The 9,232-nt window shown below is 36.6% G+C and overlaps 1 protein-coding gene across 1 annotated transcript in view; it reads left to right on the plus strand.

Moving 5' to 3' along the window:
- Positions 1 to 9,232, plus strand: part of MTUS2 (microtubule associated scaffold protein 2) — a 596,801-nt gene that overhangs the window by 209,225 nt on the left and 378,344 nt on the right. The window lies entirely within an intron of this gene.

Here is a 9,232-nt window from a genome sequence, read left to right on the forward strand (position 1 = left end):
AGATGTGGGGTGGAGTCATGGGCAGGAGTCTGGAGTATCCATGGCCCTGTTTTTCACCAGACAATAGATGGAGGCAGGGCTGAATGGCAAACAGACATCTTTACAGTAATCATTCTGTAAGATTGAGTGTCAACAGACTATCTAAGATACAAGTAGCCCTATAACTGACAACTTTATTTGTCTGGAGAGAAACAGGTTAAAACAAGAGCCTATGCTCAACACATAACCTCAGGCCTCGAGGCACCTCTCTGTGGAGCAACGAATGCCTGCCTGCTTTGAACCCAGCTCTGGCCCTTTTCTGCTATGACCTCGTGCAAATAGCTAGACAGGGAGAACTCACCTTATGAGAAGATGAGTGAGAATCAAAATCCCCACCTCCCACACTGCCTCCTCTCCTCAGCAGCACATGCTAGGCCCTGGCTGCAGGAGCCAGGTCCCTAGGAAACAAACTTATTTTCTTCTGTGTTTATCTTCCTTCTTGTATTATCATTATTACAGTTATATTTTTTATTTTTCATATTATCATAAAATTTTATGGTACTATTTCCACCTGTTCTCGTCTAAGATGATGTGCAGAGACCAGGTCTCTCCCTTAAGCAGCCCTGGGCTCCAGAAGGACTAGTTTCAGCACAATCATTTTCAAAAGCTCATTTCAGCTACCAAGAGCATATTAAGGATTCTAGTTTATACCTGCTTCTTATAAAGCAAGTGATTCAGTCCCTAACCACTCTAAAAATCTCACTTCCTATTCTCTCCTAGACTCTCATATTCTACAGCTTTTTTAGAGCACCCACTCCTCCCCCCAGTTCTCCAATACCTTCCAGTAATGCTCCCCATCTCCCCCTGATGCCCACCAGTCACCACCATTAGACTCTTCTCAACACTCCCTGCCTCCCATCAGTCTCATCAACAGGCTAGTTGATAGGTTGACTAGCCATGGTGGTGGGTAGGAGAATAGGCCTGGGAGGAAGTACAGAGAATTCTGTTTTGGAAGTTCTGGCAGTGCCATCACAGAGTCAATTAGATATATGAGCCAGGGGCTCAATGAGAGGTCAGGGCTGGAGATTGAAATTGGGGGTTCATCAGATGCTACTAAAGTCAAGGGGTCAAGTGTATATTTCAAAGTAGCTAGGTGAGTGGATCTTGAAAGTTTTTATCCCAAGAAAAAAAAACATTTTGTAAATATGTGTGGTAATGGATATTAATTAGACTTAGTGTGGCAGTCATTTTGCAATATGCACAAACATTGAATCGTTACATTGTACACATGAAACTAACGTGTTATGTCAATTATACCTCAATTAAAAAAGAAAAACAAGTTCAGGGAGTTCAAGTAAAGAGCAGAAGACATCCCAGGATGGGTGCCTGTGTTCCAATATTCATGCTGTAGCAGAGAAAATGGGAAGCAGAAGCTAAGGTAGAGAGTAGGGGCAGGGAATCTGGAATCCAAAAAACAGAGAGAGAGAAGAAAGGACCTCAGAGAATCAACGAGTGGTCATTTTAAATGCTCCTGAAGAACTAGGTAGTTTGAGGACAGACAGGATCAGTGAATGTGACAACAGGGAAGTTGTTGGCAATTTCAATGGAGTGATGGGGACAGAAGCCTGATTAGCCAGATAGACAAAAGGAAGCTGACATTCAAGTGTCACCAGCTCAAGCTTACAGGATGTCAAAGGCAAATAGCAGGAATGCCAGAAGAGACTTGCAGTTATTTCATGATCTGGGGAATGAGAGTGATTTTGTTATGTTAAGGGTTTCTAGAAAATACTTGTGATAATTTGTAATGAGTACACCAATATGCAGAATTTTCCTGACAACTGCAAATGTAACAAATATGATCCAAATAGATACATCACTGTCAGCTCCCCTCAAACATGTTATGGATCTCACAACCTGATTGACTTTTCAGGTAGTAATTGGTAGTTTTACCTTATTGCTGTCAATATGTAAAATATTATCTGGGGTCATTGTTCCAGGTCTGTTTGTTCAGCTTTTAGAAATCAAAACAGCTGAAAAGGGAAGGCCTGGGTAAGGATGGAATGGCTTCCTGCCACAGAATTTCATAAGGTGAATAGTAGCTCAGGAAGCTGTTGTCCCACATAACAAAAGATGTTCTTTGCAAGGCTGTGGGAAGAAAAGCGATTGTCATTCTTTAGTGAGAGTAATTACTTGTTTTAAGGCTGAGCTTGTATACAAAATTATTTTGATGACCACAGAATAGTGGCGATAAAGATGATAATTGTAACTTCAGAGAGATTATTACAAAAATATCTTATTTAACCTGTAAACAAATGAATTAGGTAGATTTTTTTCTCCTCTTTTTCTGTTTCACAAGTAGGAAATTGTTTTACAGATAAGGCTCAGGGTGATTAACATTTACAGGGTAGTATAAATCTCACAACTTATTCTTCCTTTTCAAAATTATTTGATTATTCTAGGTTGTCTGAATTCCCATACATATTTTAGCATCAGCTTGTCAATTTCATGTGTGTGTGTGTGTGTATGTGTATGTGTGCACATTTCATTGCTGTAACTTCAACTGAGACTATGTTGGACCTACAGATAAATTTGGAAAGAATTGAGATTTTAGCAATGTTAAGATAGTGGTCCAGGAAAAATGGAGACAACTGTACCTGAACAACAATTTTTTAAAAAGTATTAAAAAATTATATATTTCCAGGTTAAAAAAAAGATTTTTAATATATATACACAACCTATCTCTCAATTTATTTGGATCTTCTTTCATTTTTTAGCTGGATTTTCTAGTTTAATGTAGAGATTTTATATATTAAAATTTTTATGTATTCATAGTAGCATTATTCAATATAACCAAGAAGTAGAAGCAGCCCAAGTGTCCACTGATGTATGAATGGATAAACAAACATGGAACACACACACACACACAATGAAATATTATTCAGCCTTAAAAAGGAAGAATTTTTGACACATGCTATAACATGGATGAAACTTGAAACCATTATGCTAAGTAAAATAAACCAATGACAAAAAAAATGCTATGGTTCCACTTATATGAGGTATCTAGAGCAGTCAAATTCATAGAAACAGGAAGTAGAATGGAGGTTGACAGGGTCAGAGAGGAGGGGGAGAGGGGGAGTTGTTTAGTGAGTATAGAGCTTTAGTTTTGCAAGATGAAAAAGTTCTGGAGATTGGTTTGACAATGTGAATATACTTAACACTATGAACTGTACACTTAAAATGTCTCAGAGGGTAAATTTTATGTCATATATATTTTACTACAGTTAAAAATTCCCTACATATTTTATATTGTTTTATAATAGTGCCAATTTTTTAAAATTTCAATTTGTAGCTATATCTTAAGGATTTGCATTATTTATTTTCATTATCATTCAATTAAGAAGTTTTTCTAATTTCTCTTGTGACTTTTTTGTTTTATAGATTATTTAATTTGCATTGCTAATAACCCCAAATTTGGGGATTTTTCAGATATGCTTGTGTGGACTTTGTTTTAATTCCATTGTGCTCAGGAAACATCTTTCATTAGACTTGAGTCTTTATAAGCTTTATGAGGCTAATTTGACCAAAATAACTGACCAAAAATTTGCATATATTTGGTGTATTGCTCTGTAAATGTTTATTCGGTCTAATTGCTTCATAGTGTTGTTGAAGTTCTCTATATATTTACTATATTTTTAAATTTGTTCTGTCAATTACTTCGAGAGAAATGATGAAATCAATAAGTACAATTGTGGATTTACAACCTGCTTTCAGTTATACCATTTTTTGCTTCATATTTTAAAACTCTTATAAGGTGTATAACTCATTTAGGATTTTGATTCATTAGATTCGCTCCTTTGCATTATGAAGTGTACATCTTTATCCCTGATAATGTTCCTTGTTCTGAAGTCCATTTTGTTTGATATTAATATGGACACTGTAGTTTTCTTTTGATTATATTTACCTGGTAAATCTTTTCTCATTATCTCACTTTCAGTATACTTATATTTTAATATTCAAAGTCAGCTTTTAGAAACCCAACATACTAATCATTTTTTCAGCTTGCATTCAATTTTGTTATGAATTCTGCTTTTTGAAATCAGTTTTATTTCTACGGCCTGGGAAGTGCCTGCAGGCAGTGAGACTGGGTGGCTAGAGGGCTCACATCATTCATTTTTTTCTCTGAGGGATCACATTCCTGTGCTGGTTGTTGCACGATTTCTGAAAACATTAGTTGCTTGTATTTTGTTTCATTTTCTAATTGTTTATGGAAGTTTTCACATCGACTAAATCTTCATGGGTGAAATTTCTTTTACATATTCATCAAAGATTATTAACATCAGGTGGTGTTTGTTGTATCTAACAAAAGCTTTCTTTCCTCTTGTGTTTATTCTTTTAGTTCCAGACTATTTATGTAGTGGTTGTTTTGGAGGGTTTTGTTATTTTTAAAAAATACTGTAAAAATATGCTTGTATAGGGTTGCATTTTGTGTTTAACTGGCATTGCATACTCAAGAGGTCAGGATTCTCTGTCACACTTACTTTGATTGTTCTCCTGTCTTTATGTTTCATAGTCACTTGAGGCTCTGCACACTATCACACCAGCACATAGAACTGGAGAGAGGAACAGCCCTTAATGCTTTACCCTGTACTTCAGTGTTTATGCATTTCCAGCCTTAAGTGGTTTCCCTTATTCTGAATTCTAAGATGCGATTTGATGTGTAAATTGCATGTGTTGCATTTTTTCAGTTCTAAGGTATGAAAACTATTAGTTCTCTAATAGGTGAGTAAGACTGTGACTTAGACCTTGGGGAGTAGTCCTGATGATTCCACTCCTGTGTTGGCTTTATGAATACCATTAATGCATTATGGCTTTGGAGCAGCCTATGAGAACTGGATATGCAGTAAATGCATGCTACTCCACCAATTAGACTGTCACAGGGTTTCTGTGTCATAAATTAATGCTATCACTAAGACTCTTAAGTCTTACAGATCTTGATGTGACTATGTCTGCTGAAGAATAAATGAACCCAAGTGCTTCCTTACCTCTTATATTATTTCTCTGTTTTTGTTTACAGTGTTTTCTGACTCCACAGTCATGCCTAAAACTGTGAACTTTTACTGTCATTAGGCTTGAGTATTACACTCAGGAGCTGTTTAAATGATCAGAACAGAGCAGAACTGTTACCTTGCTTTGGATAAACATAAAATCTGTATTAGTGAAACCTAAGATCATGTATATAAACAATTTACTGTTATATCCCTCAGGTTTTTTTAATTTATTTTAATTGTTCAAGTACAGTTTTCTGTCTTTTACTCCCATCCCAGCTCACTGCCCCCAGCCCTCCCCATCTCCCTCCCATTTCCACCCCCTAGTTTTTGTCCATGTGTCTTTCACACTTGTTCCTGTAAACCTTTCCCCTTTTCCCCTGAAATTCCCTCCCCTCTCCCTTCTGGTCAACAGGCTGACAAGTGACAGATTCCTCAGTTTTGAGAGGTAAAAAGGCAGTACCCTTTTGTACTACATTTTTAGTAGATCTATATATTTTTATGTTATTTTTTAAGGAAAACATCTCTCATGGCCTAAAACATTATATAAAAAGTGCTAACTTCTACAGTGTACAGTGTGTCAGAATGTAATTTATACTCATGGAGATAAATATATCCAGTTGCTGAAGGCATGGCATTTTTGTGTCAGCCAGTGCTATCTGAAAGAACTATAATATTTTTTGAGAGGAGTACTTAAAATGTTAGAATAGAAACTTTTTAAAGCTAAATAAGAATATTCCAATATATAAATAACCAGAGAATTTTAATTCGTTAAGAGAACTTTGGGGAATTTTTCTCAACTTACATCCAGTTTTGTTTTGAATTCTGCTTATTAAGATAAATTTTATTTTAGAGTTCAACATACCTTGTGAACTTTCCTCTTTGGTAATTTTTTTAAACAACAGAATGAATCCTGCCAGATTTTAAAATGTAGACAATTAAAGTAATGAAATATGTCTTGAAGAGCAAGTAAAGTCTATTGGAACAATTTAAAACACAAGTGCAGTTAGTATTTGTTGAAAAGTCTGACTGGTCATGATAATGTCAGAAATTTAGCAAAATGTTAGCATATGCTCAGTATTTCTAAAGTTAGAATTCTAAGGTGGCAGCATTATTTTTCCCCCAAGGTTTTTGCTTTTTAGTGCTAAAGCATGTAGTAAATCTTAATCCTCTGATTTGTATTAGAAGACTTGTGTCTATGAGAAATTTTTTGGATAACTTCAGATAGCACTAGGACCTTCACCTCTTCCCATTCTAGCTGAGCTCATGATAGAAAGAATGAGGCCAGGTGCAGCATTCATTCATTCAGCAAACACATTCCAGCTCTGGCTCCATGAAAAGCACTATGAGGTGTTGCTGGAAGGTATTAATACAGGGAGAAGAAGGTTAGGCAGCAAGTGAAGGGGTAACATGGCAGGTGCGCCTGGAAGAATTTGTGGGATGGACAGAGTGACACAGTTGAGTGAGGTCCATGCAGGAAGAATGTGGCAGAGATGTGGAAGTATGGGGCTTCTTTAGCAAAGAGGGACTCGGTCAAACAGAGTCATTGGAAGCAAAGTCATATGAGTAGGTTGAGGCCAGATTTGTGATCCTGATAATTTTTAAGTTGAGAGATTACGTTGTTAACTTCAGGAGGAGCAGGTGGGAGGCTGTGTAGTCTGCTGGGCAGTCCCTGTGCTCTGAAACAGAAAGACCAACATCTCATCCCAGATGCTTCAGTTTTTAGTTACTCAGTCCACACCTCTTTGAGCCTCAGTTTCTTCTCTAAAATGAGAATAATAACAGAACCTAAAGCAATAGATTGCTGAGAGAATTGAATAGAGACTCTGAGAATAGCACCTGGCATTCCAAATGTGGTCAACGCATCAGAACACCTTCCCTGGCCTCCAGGGCCAGGTCTCCTCCTGCCTCCTCCCTCAAGCCTCTTTGTGTCCTTTCCTTTCTTCTCACTTCACATTACCCACAGTGGCCTCCATTCTGTTCCTCAGGCATGGCAACCTCTTCCTGACCCAAGGGCCTCTGTACTCACCATGCCTTCTAAAACATACTTTCCTCAGCACTCTCCAGGACTGACTGTCTCCTTTAGGTTTTAACATAAATGCCACTACCCCAAACAGAAAGGCTACCCTGACCCTCCCCTCTACAGTGACACCTTTCTAATAAGATACTTCCTAACACATTATACAGTTTGTTTCCTTCACTATCTTTATCAGAGTCTATAGTTATCTTATTTTGCTTTTATAATTATTATAATATGCCAAGTTATATTATAATATATAAGAACAGAGATTTATTACATCAATATCTATCAAATAAATGTTAGTAATCGTAGTTGTTTTTTCATCCATATGGAATGTTGATAAGGTCCTGAGATCTTTTGGAATGAGGTGGGCAAATGAAATGCCAGACAGCAAATATTTTAGCTTTCTAGGCCAAACAGTCTGTGTTACAACTACTCAATTCTACCGTTATAATGCAGAAGCAACCACAGAAAATAGTCAGTGAGTGAAGCCTAGCTGTGTTCCAATAAAACTCTTTTTAGAAAAGCAAGTGGCAAGGTGGTGGGCCATAATTGCTCACCAATCTACTGCTGTTTTAGAGAATCACCAGTCTTTGAGATGATCAGATCCATTCCTTTATTTCTTTATTCAATATTCATTAAGCTATTCAACAAAGACTTTCTGAGAACCCATTATGGGCCAGGTGTTGCTCTGTGCGTCTCTGTGGGGACACAGAGATAAATCAGTACTTACAATAGAGAGAAGTATGTGATAGATGCATAAGGAGGGGTATTCAACTCAGCTGAGGCAGAGAGGGGCTCTAGAAAGTTTCTTTAAATTATTTTTATTGAATTTATTGGGGTGATATTGGTTAGTAAAATCATATAGGTTTCAGGTGTACAATTCTTAATACATCATTTGTATATTGCATTGTGTGTTCATCATCCAAAGTCAGGTCTCTTTCCATCACCATGTATCCCCTTTTTACCCTCTTCTACCTTCCCCTAACCCCCTTTCCTCTAATAATCCTCATACTGTTACCTGTATCAATGAGAGGGGTTTTTTCTTAATCCCTTTAAGTTTTTGACCCAGCCACCCAACCCCTTGACCCCTGATAGTTTTCAGTCTGTTTTCTGTATCTATGAGTTTGTTTCTATTTTGTTAGTTTATTAATTAGATTCCACATTTAAGTGAAATTATATGGTGTTTTCCTTTCCCTGACTGGTGTCTTTCACTTAACAGCTCTTTAGGTCCATCCATGCTGTTGCAAAAGGTAAGATTTCCTTCTTTATCATGGCAAGTGGTATTCCATTGAATAAAGGTACTACTGCTTTTTATCCACTCATCTACTGATGGGCACTTGGGCTGCTTCCAAATTTTGGCTTTTGTAAACAACACTGCTACAAACACAGGGATGTATATATTCTCTTGAATTAGGGCTTCAGGTATATTTTGGATGTGTTACTAGAAGAGTGATCACAGAGTCATAAAACAGCTCCATTTTTAATTTTTTAAAGAAACTTCATACTGTTCTTTAGAGTGGCTGCATCAGTTTGCATTCCCCCTAGCAGTGCATGAGGGTTCCCTTTATTCCACACCCTCACCATCACTTGTTTTTTGGTTTATTGATAACAGTTCTGAAAAGTGTGAGATAATATCTCATTGTGGTTTTAATTTGCATTTCTCTGATGATTAGTGATGTTGAGCATCTTTTCATATATCTATGGGCCATCAGTATGTCCTCTTTGGAGAAGTGTCTATCAGGTCCTTTGCCCATTTTTTAATAGGATTGTTTGTCCTTTTGGTGTTGAGGTTTATAAATTCTTTATACATTTTGGATATTAACTCCTTATCAGATGTATCATCAAGAAATATGTTCTCCCATTCAGTGGATTGTCTTTTCATTTTGTTGATGGTTTCCTTTCTTTGAGCAAAAACTTTTTTGTTTGATGTAGTCCTATTTTTTATTTTTTATTTTGTTTCCCTTGCCCAGGGCTAAATATCAGAAAAAAATATTCCTATGGGAGATGTCCAAGATTTTATTGCTTATGTTTTCTTTTAAGATTTTTATGGTTTCAAGTCTAACACTTAAGTCTTTAATCCATTTTAAGTTTATTTCTGTGTGTGGTATAAGAAGGTGATCTAGTTTTATCTATTTCTTTTTCCATGTATCTGTCCAGTTTCTCAATATCACTTATTGAATAGACT

The sequence above is a fragment of the Phyllostomus discolor genome, chromosome 2 (genome assembly GCF_004126475.2).
Source record: "Phyllostomus discolor isolate MPI-MPIP mPhyDis1 chromosome 2, mPhyDis1.pri.v3, whole genome shotgun sequence".
NCBI classification, from domain to species: domain Eukaryota; kingdom Metazoa; phylum Chordata; class Mammalia; order Chiroptera; family Phyllostomidae; genus Phyllostomus; species Phyllostomus discolor.